Below are 18,168 nucleotides of genomic sequence, written 5' to 3'. Positions count from 1 at the left end.
GAGTTTCCAGTATAATCTGTTTTTATTTCAGATTTTCAAAATCCGTAACTTTCCTTTAGTGATAAAAGATGTTTTTGTTAACTTTTCCCCTGATGTCTTCCCTTAGGATATCCATAAGAAACTGCCCAAATACCTAAAATAAAATTACTAATTAAATACCAGTATTATAAATTAAATTTGTTTTAAATTGACAGTTGTTAGGAAGGGGGGTTAATAATAGTGGTCATGACTCTAAAACCAGCTATTGAAATAATATCAAATTTATAGAGCCACAGAGCTAGAGCATGGAAATGTGGTTCTTTGGCCCACAGAGCATAACCTGACCATCAAACACCTACTTACATTAATCCCATTTTTATTTTCCCTCATTCCCATTCACTCACCTAAACACTTGGGATACTTATAATGGCCAGTTAACCATCCACATCTTTTGGATGTGGAAGAAAATGGAACCATCTGGGGAAACCTATGCAGTCACAGTAAGGATACTGTGTATAAGTTCTTCGTAGATAGCACCAAAGATTAATTGGACCCAGGTGGCTGGAGCTGTGGAGGTGCAGTGCTACAAGGTGTGCCACCCCTAAATTATTTGTCTGTGCCTATATGCTTGTCTGTAGAACCCCGCAGCATAAGAGGAGTTTAAAAAAGTTAGTGTGGATTCCAGGCAGCTTTTCAATGGAACCTAGGGAGGAAAATGCTAATATGTGTTGGCATGATTGAAAAATTTCACCAGTTAGTTAGATTCTTGAAATGGCATAGTACCCAGAGACTCTGGTTCATCTGCAAGTCTCCACATTTAAAGTCAAAAGAAATTTATTTTATATTTTGCTGAAATTATGTTCAATGGTACAAAGAACAATGTGAAAATGACTCTAGAACTCAGAATAAAAAAGAAAAACACAACTCTGGCAGCACTGGAGCCCTTTTTTCAAAGGCATGGAATATAACCTATTAAATCATTTTCTCAAGCTCTTTTTAAGGATGATGAGATTATCTACCTATAACATCTTTTCAGATAATGAATACCATCTCTCTCCCAAAGACGTTGATTCCTTCCACATTATTTAAGTCTGTCACAATTTTACACACCTCAGCCTCCTCTGTTCCAGTTACAACAGACCAAGCTGATACAAATATAAATGTTTGAAAGTTATTTATATTCTGGTGAGATCCTTAAGAACCTCCTTTCCAGTATTATTACATTTCTCCTACAATGTTTCATCAGGCATAGTGAACTTCATTTGCTATACCATGGAATTCTACAAATCACTTAAAATCATATAAATATAATTGCAAAGGAAGCACGACAGTGCCTCTACATCTTCAGTAGTCTGCAGAGATTCAACATGTCATCAAAAACCTTGGGAAACTCCTATAGGTGCGTGGCCGAATGTGTGCTGACCGGCTGCATTATGGCCAGGTATTTGAACACTAATTCCTTTGAGTGGAAAATCCTATAGAAGGTAATGGATTTGGTCCAGTACATAATGGGTAAAACCTTCCTATCTATTGAGCACATCCACATGAAATGTTGTCGTAGAAAAGCAGCATCCATTATCAAAGATCTTCACCACCCAGGCCATGCTCTTTTCTCTCAGGTGCCATCAGGTAGAAGGTACAGGTGCCTCATGATTCATGCCACCAGGTTCAAGAACCTCAACCATCAACAAAAAGGGATAACTACACTTTCTCCTTTTGATGTTACCATAACTGATGGTCTCACTTTAAGGACTCTTTATCTTGTTATTTCATGCTCCTTTTTATTGGTATTTATTTATGTTTGCATTTGCACAGATTGTTGTCTATTAATCCTGCTTACAGTTACTGTTATATAGCATGCCCACAGATAAAGAATCTCAGAGTTGTACGTGATGACATGTATGCACTCTGATAATAAATTGAACTTTGAAATCTGAACAGAAAAATTGAAGTGAAATTAACTACAAGAGTGAAAAAGTAAAGTGGTTTCATTTTTGGAGCACCATTTTATTAACAAGCTGACTCTTAAATGAACTAGGCTATATATACTACTAGTGTCTGACTTCAGCCTGACTGCAAACATCGTAAAATATAATTCATTCTATTTCTGTTTAGAGATGTGCATTGTATCAGGCTGTCAGTGAAATGAGAATGAAGCAGATTTATAAGCAATTAAAGCTACAGGCCTTCTGCACTCCTTGTAAAATACAGAATCCCGCACACTAAGCAGCTCAATCGATCATGATCAGAATTTGAAATAACTGACCACAGAATGTGCATTCATTCAGCATTGTATAGGACATAAAAATAAATCAATACAATTTTATTAAAACACTTAAGCAAATTCTAAACCTCATGTGGAATGAGATTATGAGAGTAATTGCAGCATTTTTCACTTATAGCACTCTTTGGTAAGACTTGAGGTTCACATGCTGGTGGGGCAAATCTCAATTCCTGATGGCCATCTTATGAATACATAGTTCAGCAGTTTGACCGTCGGAGGCTCACCTTCAATGTTACCATAAAATGATGGCAGAGATGGAAACTGCTCATCCTGCATCTGTGCAATCTGAAAGCACTTTCCAATTAGTCCCATTCTCCTCCTTTCTCCAGAACATTGTCATTTTCTTGTCTGTGGTTAGCTCCTGGGATTCAGCTATGAAAAATGACACCTGCATGACAGAACAGAGAACTATCAATATATCGCTATAACTCTGTTAATTTCAAACAAAGATGAAATATACAACAAAAAGCTGGAAAAATTAAAGTGAGTTTGCATTTATAAAATGCTATTATTTTGAAATTTGAATACTTTAGTACTGTTTGAAAACTTGCAATCATGATAATAAACTAAATTATAAATTCAATGTAAGGTGTGTTTAAACTGAGGGGGTATAAAGCAGATGGCAGCATAAATACCAAGTTATACATCCAAGCCTATTTTTTCTTTTAATCAACACAGATTTAACAGGACAAGGATAAATTGCGGCCCAGTCTGTTATCTTAAATTATCAAAAATTGAGCTGTGGTAAAAGTTATCAAAATTAATGCATTATTTAATCATTATCATTTTGCTAGCAATGTGCAGAAATTGATTGCCATTTTTCCTGGATTACAAAGTTCAAATTGAAAAACACTCCGGAACATCCATAAATCTAAACATTGACGCATAAGTGCAAGACTTCTCCTTCCTGTTGGAAAATAAGCTGCAAATGTTTGAAATCTAAAACAAACTCAGAAAATGCTGGGGATACTAGGATCTTTCTACAATGACATTGTGATTTTATTAATAATGATGGAAAGGGAACTGTCAATTTGTGCCACTTCATAATTCACATTTATACCATGTAATTATAAATACACATATGCGTTTATAGTATTTCGTTGATCAATTTTGCTGTTTCACAGGTCCTCCAACTCTGATCTTTCACACTTTCAAATATTAATCACTGGACATGTTAACAGTAGCTGGTTCCCTGCCCCTCCAAAATGACGGAGATTTATTATGTCTATTAGCAAGACCAGTTAACTTAGCTACATGGTACTTGCTGTCTTCATAAACACGTACTCACATGGCAATCTCCCCAGGGAGCAATCTTCCCGAGTGCCTTAAATTGTTGAGATGCATAAAAATACACCCTGATAGATTTTAAGTGATATTAATCGATAGGAACTCCCATTACACTCGATGACTGTCGTAAAATCGAAAATTGAATATGCCACCCTATCCCAAATTACACAAGTCTCTTTAAAAGCCCTTAAGCGCATTACAGCTTCTGAATAACCAATTCGTCATCATCATTTCCACACAAAAAAAACCTTCAGGCTTTACCGCCAAAATGACGCGGAGGAACCCCGAGGCTACGTTATCATTGGTTGGCCTATCCTGCCAACTGCATTTCGGCAGATTACATTACCCTATTTCCACCAGTCGCTTTTTACATAGAAAAAAAACGAAAAGGTAATTGATGTTGAAAATGTTATTATTTATTGGTCAATACAAAATCGCACGCCCCGCGCCTGAGGAGAAGGAACTGCCTTATTGGGATACAAAGCGACGGGTGCGGGGCCATCTGCCGCTATCAGGGGAGGGGTTCCAGGCGGCGGCACGTTACCATGGCAACACCAGGGGATTTCGTGGCGTTCTTTGGAGTTTCTCTCGCTTTTTGGTTCGGATGAGAGGCAGCTGTTAGCGGAACACTCGGAAAACAAATAAAAATAAATTACTCAAAATACAAGTAGCAGTTCCCCGGGCTGCAGTGTTACATGCCGGAAGATCGTGAGTATACTTGTTTTTTTTCAGAATGTGGTTTTAAGTCTGTAGTGAGCGAATGGAAGAGCAGTTAGCCTGCGAATATAATGAGAGCTGTGTCAGTCACCGGGGTTCCCTCGTGCTTCGAATGGTTTCTTTTTCTTTCGTTCGAAGAGAACGTTCCCCAGGAATCATGGATCGTAAGTTTTGCGACCTGCGTTCACACGTTTCACGTCGCCAGGCTGAGCTTGCACTTTGTGTTCACATCGAAAATCTTTATTTTTATGTAAATTATTATTAAAACGTGTGTGGTGGGTGGATCTTTGACTTCTTTCACCAGTCCCCATTTTACATTGCTTTCGAGTTTTTTTTAAATTCGGGAATTATTTGCGTGTGAAGTTATTTCAAACGTAGCAAGCCTTTATAAAGAAAAACAATACAAACTTTAATATTTTTGTTTATATGAGAACGTCGTAAACGTGCAAAAATTCGTTGCGTTTAGAAGCACGTAGCATTTTCCACTTTAGGGTTTCTGAGGGTTCAACTTTTAATCAAATCATTTTGTGCATATATTTAGAATATATGTTTTATGAATTAATTTGGTAGGGCAAGCGTTTTCATTAGGTGGAAACAAAAAGTAGATTTCACCATTTTTAAAACTGAGTTCAATAACGGGGGCCCAGAATTGTAGGCCTTGCCGAGAATGATAAGCCAACAACTGAGTTCTCGATCGTGTCAGTTTCCTGAATGAGATGTTGCAGCTTGTCGAGAGAGAGTGCTGAAAACTGACAGGTCCACGTGGTCGGATTGAGGAGACAGGAAGCGCCACCGCCCGGTCTCTCTGAGATGGCCCTCTTTTTCTCCCCTAAAAATACCCTCGGCTGGATCTTCGTCATTTCCGTGTATCTCGCCATCCAAAATCTATTGTGCCCAATCACAAACAGCTTGGCCAAACTTCTACCGTGTGATCAATTCCTTTGCGGAGATTGTTTTGAACACTCTTGTTCTTTAGTACTTAGTAAATCTGTGAAACACCGAATCATAAATGAGAAACAGAACAAAAAGAGGCACACAGCTCACCATGTCCTCACCATCAATTAGCCATTTACATTTATCCCATTTTATTCTCCATATGTCCCCATCAATTTCCAATATTTACAAGATTTTCTGTTTTTATTTTAGATTTCCAGCACCTACAGATTTTTTTTTGTTTTGATTTTCATTATCTACCAACCTGCACGTCTTTGGGATGTGGGAAGAAAGGAGAGCACCTGGAGGAAACCCAGTTACATGGAGAACATGCAAACTCCACACAGACAACACCCGAGGTCAGGTCTGAACCCGGGTATCTTAGCGCTGTGAGGCAGCGATTTTACTAGCGGAGTCACAGTGCTGTCCCAAATATTAAAACTGTTATCACCCTGCCATCAATTTAATAAAATTATTGGTAAAATTGCATACATGCACAGGATTGACAACATAAAGTTTACAAGCTAAAGTCAGTGTCATGATCATTAGGATTTTTCCACACTTTATTCCTCCCAATTACAATAAATTAGGTCCTTGAGCAACGACTGCACTTCATTGTTTTTCAAATAATCTTTATGATAGGTGCTGGGAATCTGAAATATAAACAGTAACTGATGTTACACCTAACAAGTCAAAAACATATGAAACAAATAGAATTGGTATTTTCAGTCAATAGTTCACTTTCTTCTTTCCCTGACACTGGTTGAACTGCTGATAGTTTGTAGTACTTCCTGTTTTTATTTCTAGTGCTCACAATTAGTCAGTGTAAGATTTTATGGTAGTTAACAGTAGTACAAAGTTTGTTCTTAAAGTGCATCAGTGCCATGCTAGATCTAAGTATTTGCAGACATTTCAAAGTTCAAAGTAAAATTTATTACCAGAGTACAAACATGTCACTGCATACCGTCCTGAAATTCTTTTTCTTGCGGGTATACTAAGCAAATCCATAGAACAGTAATCGTAAACAGGATTAATGACCAACAAACTATGCAAGTATAAATACCAATAAATAAAAGCGTGGAATAACAAGATAGAGTCCTTAACATGAGACCATTGATAATGGGAATGAGTGTAGTTCCAGTCATTTGGAATGACTGGTCAGAGAGGCCAGTTGGATGCCCCTCAGCAGCCTGTTTAAGCACACTTCAACACATGTAAAACACTGTATGCTAAGTCAGTAAATACGAGCACATGTTGCTGAGCCTTGATACTGGGGCAAGTGTGACAATATCTGATTCCCAAATCCTGTTGCAAGAGATGTCATATAATCCCTTATATTCAATGGGAGAGATGCTATGGTAGTTCTGTGTTTCTGGGCTTTACAATTTGTATGAGTAAAATACTATAATGAAATTGCTTGAAGTTAATTTAGTGTCATTCAACACAAAAAGAACTCCATTTGGCTCACCGTGCTTATGCTAAACATTTATTCCCCCCCCCCCCATCTGCACTGGACCCATATGCTGTATTATTTAATGATTTGTCTAAATGCTTCTTAAAAGCAGTACTTGTATCTAATTCCACCATCTCCTGTGGCAGTGCATTCAAAATGGTCAATGACCAATTTTTTTTGAAGGAAAGACCCTCTTTTAAAGAGTTTTAAACTCCTTCCTGTCACATTAAACTGATACCTCTACCCTGGGGAGAAGTTGCTTGACTATCTACTCTTATCTATGTATTGAATGATCTTATTTATTTCTATTAAATCTTACCTTGGCCTCCTTTGCCCAGCATTTCCAATCTCTCCCTAAAGTCCTCTTTCAAACAATATCTTGGCACATTTCTTACATGTTTTAGAGGATGTAACCAAATTTCTTGGTACAAGACATTCAATAGTCTGAGAACAACTTCCCACATACTACATGTTTTTTTTAAATACCATGTCAAAAAAGCAATACAGTCAGAAGAGTTCCAGGTTTTATTGTTCTCCCAAGTAATGTTGTTTAAGTTGCAATTTTGGTCACAATTAGCCCCTAACAGGGGAGGAGAAACACTATGTTCACAATAATAATCACTATTGAGAGGCTCCAGGAAACTACAGATAAGTGTTAGGTATAGCTGTTGTGTTCCTTAGTCAGGTAGTCCTGGCTAATATTTACACTTTGTCTATATTTCGTGCAAGGTGCTTGAAAGCAACCGGGCAAGAGAGATAATTACTTTAGAACAGAGAAAATTTATAACTATTCCAATGTTACATTGTAGACATGAAGCATTACACTTTTTAAAAAAAAAATAAAACCTCAATGTCTGATTTTTTTTTTCTTATTTACATTATAGGTCCTGGATTGAAATGACTACCTTGTGCTGACATTGATCAAGTTAAGTTATATTGAATCAATTAGAATACATTTAGGTGAGTTTCAGAGGAATGCTGTCCTCGGCAGCTGTTTTGCTGCTCTGCCACTGTACCAACCTTGCAGCTGTTGTCACCATTGCTGGCTCCTCTGTGGTCAATGTTGTATGCTAGTTCATTGTTAGGTTCCCGATATCTCTAATAAAGTTCTTTACAGTAGTATGTATGTTTAACCAATTTCTCCTTAAAGGCAAAATGCGCATGGTGAGTAGCAGCAGCAAGATTGAAATTTGTGATGCTTGTTGGTCACTAAATTGGACAGCTGTGGACTGCTGACCGATTCAGAGATGTGTGAAATTACAGTTCAGTTCTGCTTCATCAGGAAAAACAGATTTCTTAATATTCCTCGCAGGTGCATGTAAAACATCCGATCACACTTTTCAGTGAGAGGAATGGTTTTAATATTCTGACCAATACTTTGTTATCAACTAACAAGGCAAAAAAAAAAACCGCTATTTATCTTGCTGTGTTCAAAATGGCTGCTGCTTTTCCCATGTATCATAATGACTATGTTTTACAAGTACTTCTCGGCTATGAAATGATTTTACAACAGCTAAGGTTGTGAAATGCTTTAAAGAATTTGTTTACTCCTTTGAAACACTTCTGTTACAGACAGAAAAAAATCAAGTAGTCTGTTGGCCTACGAAAGGATACAATGGTTGATCTGTTTGTCCTGACTGTGAACTTGGAGTATTTGGTAGAGATGACATTGGCGATATCTTTTCAGTGCCTTGAAATGCTTACTGTAAGTTGATTGGAACACAGAAATACAGAGATTACTTCTACCTAGTGGACCACAACCTTAGTGCCTTAGTGGTCTGAGTTTGATCTTTTACTCAATGGACAATATCTGTGCTAATACTTTGAAGGCAATAGTGAATTTCAACTTGCGAATAAGGTGTTTTTCCACCTTTTCAGGATCTAATGGTGAATTTTTATTGTTGAACAGCGATGTTGTTTTATTGGAATCAAAATCAGAATCGGGTTTAATATCACTGGTGGGTGTCATGGATTTATTATTTTGCACCCAGCAGTACATTTCAATATGTAATAATTAAAGTACTACAAATTACAATTTTTAAAAATAACTTAAATAAGTAGTCTGTTTACTGAAGTACCCATGGCAGTGACTGGATTTCAGCTGTAGTAGTCCCAAATTTTTGATGATTTCCCATTGCAGCTGCAGGCAAAAGGGTCACCGCTTAGCGGCACCATTTTAGTCAAATTGGTTTGGGACTATTGTGTTGTAGATGTTGAGGGTAAGGCCCATCCAATCATATTCTTTGATGGCATGAAACTACAGTATGCACCTGTTTGGAATGCACATGGAAATAGGAAAACCCAGAGGAAACTTACGCAGTCATAGGGAAAGTGTGAAAACTCTACATGGCACCTGAGGTTGCAATTGATTGATATTTGTCCAATGGGAATTTTGTAGGGTTTGTGGATTTTGTGTTTTTGTGGTTCATACTATTAATCGAAAATGCTTACAATTAAGTTCCCCACTTTTTCCAACTACTAGTAAGCAGACAGGTAAAAAGTGTATTTTATGTTCATAATAATTGGAATTTGTTTATTGTTGACATGAGGTACTGTGAAAAGTAAACTTTTCAAATTATTACACAGTGCACTGGGGTAGTACAAGGTAAATCAATAGAATGCAGAAAAAGTGTAGCAGATACAGAGAAAGTATAGTACAGGCCAACAATAGAGTGCTAGTTCATCTAACAAGCTAGATAGTGACATCAAGAGTTCGACTTTCAATTAAGAAGCCATCTATAATTTTTTTTATTGAATTACCCCTGTTGATCTATTATTTGCCTTATTCAAAAAGTGATCTGTTTTAAATTGAGTATCTCCTATGCAAAAAGTCATTCATACCTTCCTTCCAGGACCATCTTTGACGTGTTATTTAAGCATTATGGATGGTGCTTAAATAATACCTGTTCTATCAGAGAAGGACGTCTTCCACTATGCATTCTGTAATGTAAAACCGATTGCACTTTCTTAGACTTTAATATCATAGATCTTTTGAGTATTTTTTAAACAGTTCTTCATTTTAAGATGAGAGAATTGATTTTAGTAGGTTTGCTATCTAGGGCAAAATGTGGTTGATTAGCCGTAGGGATATATGGACCACAAGACTGGGAATGTTTGGGGCCTATCTTGCACCACAGTGAACAATAATTGAAGGAATTATTCCCAGAAACTGCCCAGCTAACTCCTGGGATCACAAATCTTGAAATGAATCCAGGATTCTGGGGCCTAGTTGAGCAACCAGGGAACACAGATCCTGAGATTATTTCCAGCTTTTGGGCCAGACTAACCAAACCAAAACCGAAGCGAAGTAAAGAAAATGGCTAAGAACCAAAAAATTAAAAAAAAAAACTTATTAGCATTATGGAATTGCTAGCAGCTTTTATTTTTCCCTTGTTCATGTCAAGATACAAAATATGTGATAAAGAGAAGAACCAGAGGCTCTTTCCCGTCAATTCCTACACTTGTTAATCAATTTTGCTGTCTTTCTCCCAACTCTGGCCAATTTCTAGGGAAGGATCATCAGCACTACCATTTTAGCAGCACACCATTCTACCCCAACATGCCTTGCCCATTTAAATGAGCGGTCACAGGTGAGGCCCATTTAAGTGAGCTGAAAGACTGTGGGGAAAATTGGAAAACCTTCTCTAATTCTACCACAGTGGCTGCAGAAACAATCATTGGCTCCTTTTCTTAAGGGGAAAATCAAAAATGGGATGAGGTATGGCATTTATTGTTTTACTACAGGACAGCTAGTTTTTCATTTACATATGGACATGAGGAATTTTTGAATTATGGCTTTGTTTAGGACTATTTCAGTGACAAAGATAAAGCCCTGATTGGTGAGATTTAAAATTAAATTTTTGACTAAGTTTTTGAGCAGATTTGGAAGGTGACAATCTGCTCATGAATGTAGCACAAATGCGAATTTGGAACCAGAGCTGGTAATTAAGACAGGCAATACCAAAGGAGACGAATGCTATTACAGTGTCAGCTGATTTGGCGTCAGGGGGGTAGTCAGTACTTTTTTGGGAGTGGGAGAATTGGGGAGCATGTAAATACCATATAGAAGAATAGGACGGTAACTAAGAGGGGACAAGAATTGGTGCTCAGACAGAGTGGATCCAAGGAGGGCACTTGTTTCCATGGGGTTGGCACAACAAAATAACAATAGAAAGGATGTTGATACAACTTGTGACCATAATACAAACAGGAAGTGGGTAGCTAGGCAGATGGATCTACAGGGAAAATTGTAAGTGGAGAAGACAAACACATGAAGCATTTAAACTCCAGGTTGGTGTTGGAACAATAAGTAATTTTTGTCGTGAGAAAGTAAAGCCATTTGATAATGAATGGTTAAACTGATAATGGACCAGACATGCTTAAGTGTCTCCCATTTGGATGAAAGTGTAAGATAAAGATCCCACTGAAGGCATAACCAGCAGGTATTAAAATATGCTGAAAGAAATTGATTTGAAATTGGATGGAGGGATCAATATAGTGAGTATAATAATGAAAATAAAATCAGCGTAGCTCTATCTATGATCTTGAAAATGGGATGCCATAGCTGCAGTTATAAATTTTGAGAGTTTATATGGAAAGAGTTCATATGAATAATGAAGCAAAATTCAAGGAGGAAACAGATTTGAATAGATTCAGCTTGCCCATAGAAGGCAGAGGGTGGTAGGGTGGTAGTTGGTGGAGATTAATCTGTCTGGATGTTGGTGACCAGTGGTGTTCTACAGGTATCTATGGGTTAGTAAGTTTGTAGATAACTTGAAGGTTGGAGTTGTGGTTAGGGGTTGTTGTAGGTTATAACGAGACATTGACAGGATGTACAGCTGTGCGGAGAAGTGGCAGATGTTCAACCCAGAAAAGTGTGAAATAATTCAATTTCAAAGTTTGAATTTGAAGGCAGAACCCAGGGTTAATGGCAGGATTCTTGGCAGTGGAGAAAGTGAGAGATCTTGGCTCCACATCCATCGATCCTGAAAGTACCTATGCAAGTTCATAAGGTTGTTAAGGCATGTGCTGTGTTGGCCTTCTTTAGGAAGGGAATTGAGGTCAAGAACTTCAAGGTAATGTCTCCAAAACCCTGGTTACACTACATGGAATATTGTGTTCAGTTCTTTGTTATAGGGAGTTCTTTGTTATAGGGTGGATGTGGAAGCTTTAGAGAGGGTGCAAAGGAGATTTACCAGGATGCTGCCTGGACTAAAGGGTATGTTTTATGAAGATAGGTTGGGCAAGCTAGGACTTTTCTCTTTGGAGCAGGGGAAATATGACAGAGGAGTACAAGATAAGAGGCATAGATAGAGTGGATAGCCAGAGACTTTTTCCCAGGGCAGAAATGGCTAATACAAAGGGGCATAATTTTAAGGTGATTAGAGGAAAGTATGTGGAGAATGTTGGAAGTAGGTTCTTTACACAGAGTGGCCACGGGTGGAGATAGAGGCAGATACATTAAGGGCATTTAAGAAACTACTAGGTAGGGTGTGGATGTTAGAAAAAATATAGGGGTGATCTAGGAGGGATTGGTTAGATTGATGTTAGAGTAGGTTAAATGGTTGGCACATAGTGGATCAAAGGGCTTGTACTGTGCAAGAGTGTTTAATGTTCTCTCCTTCTCTGTCTTGTTTTACGGCGGTTGGCACCCAGCTTAGTGGTGCATTACTGCCACCTTCTGCTCCGGAGTGTGCGATAGACTCATATTCTAAACCGTTCACCCAAGTGCAGACACACACATACCCTAACCTACACTTTATCCTCCTATCTTTGGCCATCCTAGTACCCTATTCCTGTTTAACCATCTTATCCTATAAAAAAAACCCTGTACCACTTAAGAAAGCTAAAAATACCCTAACTTGTGCTCTGTCACCCATGCCCAGCAACCCTTTTAATGTGAATTCCTGCACCCCCGTTTTATGTTCTGTGAAAGGGGTGTTGAGTTGGAAATTCAATTTTCTGAAGTTAAGGAGACCAAGGAAAAGTAAGCGTGTGTGCGTGTGTGTATAAAAATTTTTATATATAAAAAATCAGTGGGGAGGCGTATTGAATAGGAGTAAGTAATCTTTCTGGCCTTTCAGCTTGGTCTATTCATTTCTATATAAGATTTTTGGATATAGGAATCGTGGGATATTGAGATGGTACAGGAAAATCTAGCAGAGGTGGTAGATCAGTTACTATATATGATCACTGCTAGGTTTTCCTGGACTGTCTCCATATCCCATGATTCCTGTAACATCTAAAAATCTTATCTAGAATCTTAACTGAAAATATCTTGTAATTCATAAGATTATCGAATGGACTCTTGACCTAACAATTGACCTCATTGTGGCTTTGTACCTAATTGCCTGTCTGCATTCCACCTTTTCTGTGAAATAGAAACATAGAAAACCTACAGCACAATACAGACCCTTCGGCCCACAATGCTGTGCTGAACATGTACTTACTTTAGAATTACCTAGGGTTAACCATAGCCCTCTATTTTTCTAAGCTCCATGTACCTATCCAGGAATCTCTTAAAAGACCCTATTGTATCCGCCTCCACTATGGTCACTGGCAGCACATTCCACACATTCACCACTCTGCGTAAAAAAAACAACAACAATAATAACAACAACTTATCCCTGACATCCCCTCTGTACCTACTTCCAAGCACCTTAAAACTGTGCCCTCTCGTGTTAGCCTTTTCAGCCCTGGGAAAAAGCCTCTGACTATCCACACGGTCAATGTCTGATCATTATACACCTCTATCAGGTCATCTCTCATACTCCGTCGCTCCAAGGAGAAAAAGCCAAGTTCACTCAAACTATTCTTGTAAGGCATGCTCCCCAATCCAGGTAACACCCTTGTAAATCTCCTCTGCACTCTTTCTGTAGTTTCCCCATTCTTCCTGTAGTGAAGTGACCAGAACTGAGCACAGTACTCCAAGTGGGGTTGGACCAGGGTTCTAAACAGCTGTAACAGAAGTGTTTTAGAATATTTCACTCCATAAATGCAAATTGTTATCATCTATCTCAAATGGCTCCACCTTTTCCACATTTGTGTCTGGCTTTCCCCTGGAGGTTGGGTCTGCTGCTGTTATGCCCCAGGCCTTTTGCAACCAGTGGGCACTACAGGGACTCAAATCGTACTACAGAACACACGCAAATAAAGGAAATGAAAAACAGTGGGCGAATAAGAATAAATGTTAGAACAGTCTAATAGATAGACATCAAAATCAAGTTCCATGTCCAAGTGATGAAGGTGTGGAAAAATTATGCTTAGGCTTTGGATTTGTTTTTTGTATGTTCTTATTTGAAATGAAATGGGTGGGGCATAACTTAATGGTTGGCTGTTGAATTGCAGAAGCAGGTGAGCATTGTGTTGCTAATTGGGTATTTAACTAAATAGCCACTCAACAGCATGGCTGATGTCTTTAATAGAAAAGCTCTTGGGTAAAGGACAGAGCAGTAAATAAGACGCTTTTACATATGGTGTTGTCTTGATTAAATATATTGTTCAGTTGTGCATCATATAAAAGATTGAATATTTTTCACCTCAGTTAGTTTCATAGAAAACAAAAGAAAGTTACGCTATTTACTCTATGGTTTAAGAAACTATTTTTGAATTGGTGTCAAGTATGCATTTAACTTAAGTGATGGGAGCTTTTGGCTCCAAGTAAGACTATTTAAATGAGGCAGTTCTTTGTTTTTTTTCCCTTCCCCCAGTTTAAATTGCCATTGGTTTCTGGTGCTTAATAAACAGTTGAATTAAGTTAATTTTATTCAAGATAGTGAGCTGACTAGGTTAAATATAAACTGAGTTCAGTCTGCACACTGAATTAATTCACTATTTCTGGAAAATTTCAATGTGCATTTATATGTACAGGATAAATAGGTAAGAAACTACTGAATTTAAGAATTCTGGAGCACTGTAAATGATATTAAAACCTCAAAGAAGACAAACTTCAACTCACTAATTATTAAGGAAAAATAAATGTGCACAAAGCACTATATTTTCTGTGTGTGTATCTATATATTTTTTTATCAGTCTTAACAAAACCCAGGACACCTAAATATTTAAGTTTGTTTTTTTATCTTTCAATTTTTATTTCTAAAGATTATGTTAACAATGGAAACACGAGTGAAGCTGCGGATGCTGGAAATAAATTTAAAAAAAACACAATGCTGGCAGAACTCAGCAGGCCAGACAACATCTATGGGAGGAGGTAGTGATGACGTTTCGGGCCGAGACCCTTCATCAGGAGTGAAGTAACATGGGATGGTCAAGGGGGTATAAGAAGTGGGAGGAGAGATAAAGTAGAGATCGAGGAAGTGATAGGTTGGAGGGAAATGGGCTAGGTGGAGAGTTATGGGAACTAAAAGAGAAAGAAAGGTAGGGCTAGGGGGAGATTATAGTGAGGGGGGAAAAAGAGAGAGACAGAGAACCAGACTGAAATAATAGATAGAGATGGGGGTAAGGGGGGGGGGCAGGGGTATCAACGGAGGTCTGTGAGTTGGATGTTCCCCTCACATCTTACCCTCCCCCCACTCTCGGCTTTCCGCAGGGATTGCTCCCTACGCAACTCCCTTGTCCAATCCCTCCCCCCATCCCTCCCCACCAACCTCCCTCCGGGCACTTGTCCCTGCAAACGGAAGAAGTGCTACACCTGCCCCCACACTTCTTCCCTCACCACCATCCCATGCCCCAGACAGTCCTTTCAGGTGAGGCACCACTTCACCTGCGAGTCAACTGGGGTGATATACTGTATCCAGTGCTCCCAATGTAGCCATTTATACACTGGGGAGACCCGCCGCAGACTGCGAGACCGTTACGCCGAACACCGGCGCTCAGTCCTCCAGCAGTGGCGGGATCTCCCTGTGGCCACACACTTCAATTCCACAGACCATTCCCACTCCGACATGTCTGTCCATGGCCTCCTCTACCGTCAAGATGAGGCCACACGCAGGTCGATGGAGCAATACCTTATCTCCCGCCATGGTAGCCTCCTACCTGCCGGCACGAACATCCAACTCACAGACCTCCGTTGATACCTCTGACCCCCTTACCCCCATCCTTCACTGGATACATCATTGTGCAACCTGCTGCATGACACATATTCTATCATGCTTTAAAGAACAGTAAATCTCATCTGATGTCCCCCTGTGCCCTCGCTAATAATTTTCTCAATCAGGTTTGCATTAGTGGTAATACCATTCAGTGTCCTCATCTAATTGGGTTTTGAAATGAATTTTGCAGGAAATAGTGTAAAAAGGCAACATAATGGCAAGGATAAAAGATTGGCTGGCTAATAGGAAATGAGAGGCTAAAAGCTTTTTCTTGTTGGCACACAGATTGATGCTGGGGCCTAACCCTTTTACAATTTATATTAACAAAAGGATCAAATGTTTAGCTGCTGAATTTGCTAAATAACTGTGGCTAAGCACCATCTATAAACTGTTGTTGATGATACCTCAGGTGGTGGTGAGGTATATAGGGATGAGATGGAACAGTTGGTTGAATAGTGTCACAACAAGAAGCTCTCACTCAGCATCAGCAAAACAAATTGTGGACCTCAGGAAGGGGAAGTCAGGAAAGCACACATCAGTTCTCATTGAGGGGTCTCACAATCTTGGACATGCCCTCTTCTGGTTATGAGGTGGTGATACAAGAGCCAGAAGACCCACATTCAACAATCCAGGAATAGTTTCTTCCCCTCTGCATCACATTTCTGAATAATCCACAAACATTACCCACTACCTCATTATTTTAGTTTTGCACTATTTTTGTAATTTATAGATTTTTGTCTTTGCATTGTACTACTACCACAAACAAAAGATTTTACAACATTAGTCAATGATAATAAATCTGATTCTGATTAAGAAACTCAGATAAGAATGTAAGCTTTGAAAAAGGCATAACAAGGTTTTGTAAAGTGCTATAGATGGGTTCCATGAGAGAACAAAGATTGACCAAATGGACTAGGGAGGGAAATGTGAAACTGTATATTGCTTTCCACATAAGTTAAGAACATATCTAAACAATGAGAGATTTCTGAGCTCTCAAATACAGGATCTAATTGTCAGCGCACATTCACAAAGGCTGGTTATACACATGCTGCATGCAATGAAGTTAACACAGTATTATTTAGTTTGAATGGAATGGAATATTAGAGAGATTATACATCAGTTATGTAGGGCACTAGTAAGACCACATCTGGAGTACTGTGTGAAGTATTCGTCTTCTCTTACAAGGAATGATGTAGGATTGTGGGAAGCAGATCAGAGAAAGCTTATTAGACTATTACGTAGAAAAGGTGGGTTGCCATTGGGAGGAAGGCTTGAGCAAGTTATGCTGGAGTTTTAAAGAACAGGCAGAGACTTCAATGATCATGCAAGCTCTGGGGATGCCTTATTAGGGAGAATGCAAAGAAGAGGTTTCCTTTTGTGGGATGAAATATAGCAGTACTTTAGTGGTGTCCATTTAAATCACAGTGATGGTGAATATTTTTCGCTCATGAATAGTGAGTCTTGAGAACTCTCTTCCTTAAAGGATGCTGAAGGTAGAATCTTTGAATGTTTTAAGGGGAAAATGAATAGATTCTTGTTGAGTTACAGGGTGAAAGGTTACCAGGAATAGGTAGGAATACACAGATGAACAATGAGTTTATTAGTTGGCAGAGCATGCTCAAAGGTCTGCTTCTAATTTCTGTTCCCACCTCTGCCATTTCATTATACCCTGCACCATTCTGCCCACCAGCAAATCTCCCAATCTCCTTCTTTTCACAACTGTATAAGCACAAACCATCTGTTTTTATTTTAAGTATACACAAATTTTGCAGAAGAAATAAGAGCCAAAAAAAGTCTTTGAAGATGCTGAGAACCTGGATGCAAACTGGAAACGGTTAGCAGATCAGGCAGTGTATATTAAGAGGAACAAAGTTAATATTCCAGATTAAAGTTCGAAGTACAAAATACATATATGTAACCATATATAACCCTGATTACAGGCATACCCAATAAGTAACAATAATAGAATTAATGAAAGACTGTACTAACTGGGCCTAAAACCAGTTTGCGAAAGACAACAAGTTGTGCAAATATAAACAGAATAAATAAATAAACAAACAAACAAACAAAAACAAGCAAGCAAGCAATAAATATCTAGAACATGAGATGAGGAGTCCTTGAAAGTGAATCCATAGATTGTGGGAGTATTTCAGTGATTGGGCAAGTGAAGTTATCCTCTTTAGGTTCAAGAGTCTGATGGCAGCAGTGAGAAGAGCCTTGGGTGGTAGGGTCCTGAATGGTATATACTGCTTTCCTGTGACAACACTCTGTGTAGGTGTGTTAAAAGGGGAGGGGGGGGGTCTTTACCCATGATGGAACTTGGGCTTGTATTAATAATTAAAATAATAAATAGACACGGCATAGTCAACCTCAGTGTCTAAATTTCAGAAGTAATTAATAGTATAAAGGTACCCTGCTCATTCAGATGTCATGCAAAGTATTGTGTAAATGTGCAGTTTTTTTCT

The 18,168-nt window shown here is 38.6% G+C and overlaps 1 protein-coding gene and 1 long non-coding RNA gene across 9 annotated transcripts in view; one reads left to right on the top strand and one right to left on the bottom strand.

Annotated features, from left to right (window-relative positions):
* Positions 1-18,168, bottom strand: part of LOC132402732 (uncharacterized) — a 126,524-nt gene that overhangs the window by 52,187 nt on the left and 56,169 nt on the right. For all 4 annotated transcript variants that reach the window (XR_009515051.1, XR_009515053.1, XR_009515052.1 and 1 more), the window contains exon 2: positions 2,488-2,651. This is a non-coding gene — a long non-coding RNA (uncharacterized LOC132402732). The remainder of the gene's footprint in view (positions 1-2,487; positions 2,652-18,168) is intronic.
* The window catches only part of LOC132402731 (forkhead box protein N2-like), a 63,150-nt gene continuing 48,982 nt past the window's right edge, over positions 4,001-18,168 (top strand). Inside the window, exons 1-3 of one of the 5 annotated variants that reach the window (XM_059985696.1) lie at positions 4,001-4,258; positions 5,414-5,559; positions 7,538-7,579. The gene's annotated coding sequence lies outside the window, so the exon portion shown is untranslated. Of the gene's footprint in view, positions 4,432-5,413; positions 5,560-7,537; positions 7,614-18,168 lie in introns of all 5 variants that reach the window. The other 4 variants (XM_059985695.1, XM_059985700.1, XM_059985697.1 and 1 more) reach the window with 4 other exon arrangements.

The sequence above is a fragment of the Hypanus sabinus genome, chromosome 12 (genome assembly GCF_030144855.1).
Source record: "Hypanus sabinus isolate sHypSab1 chromosome 12, sHypSab1.hap1, whole genome shotgun sequence".
NCBI classification, from domain to species: Eukaryota; Metazoa; Chordata; class Chondrichthyes; order Myliobatiformes; family Dasyatidae; genus Hypanus; species Hypanus sabinus.
This window is presented reverse-complemented; position numbering and strand designations above follow the sequence as displayed.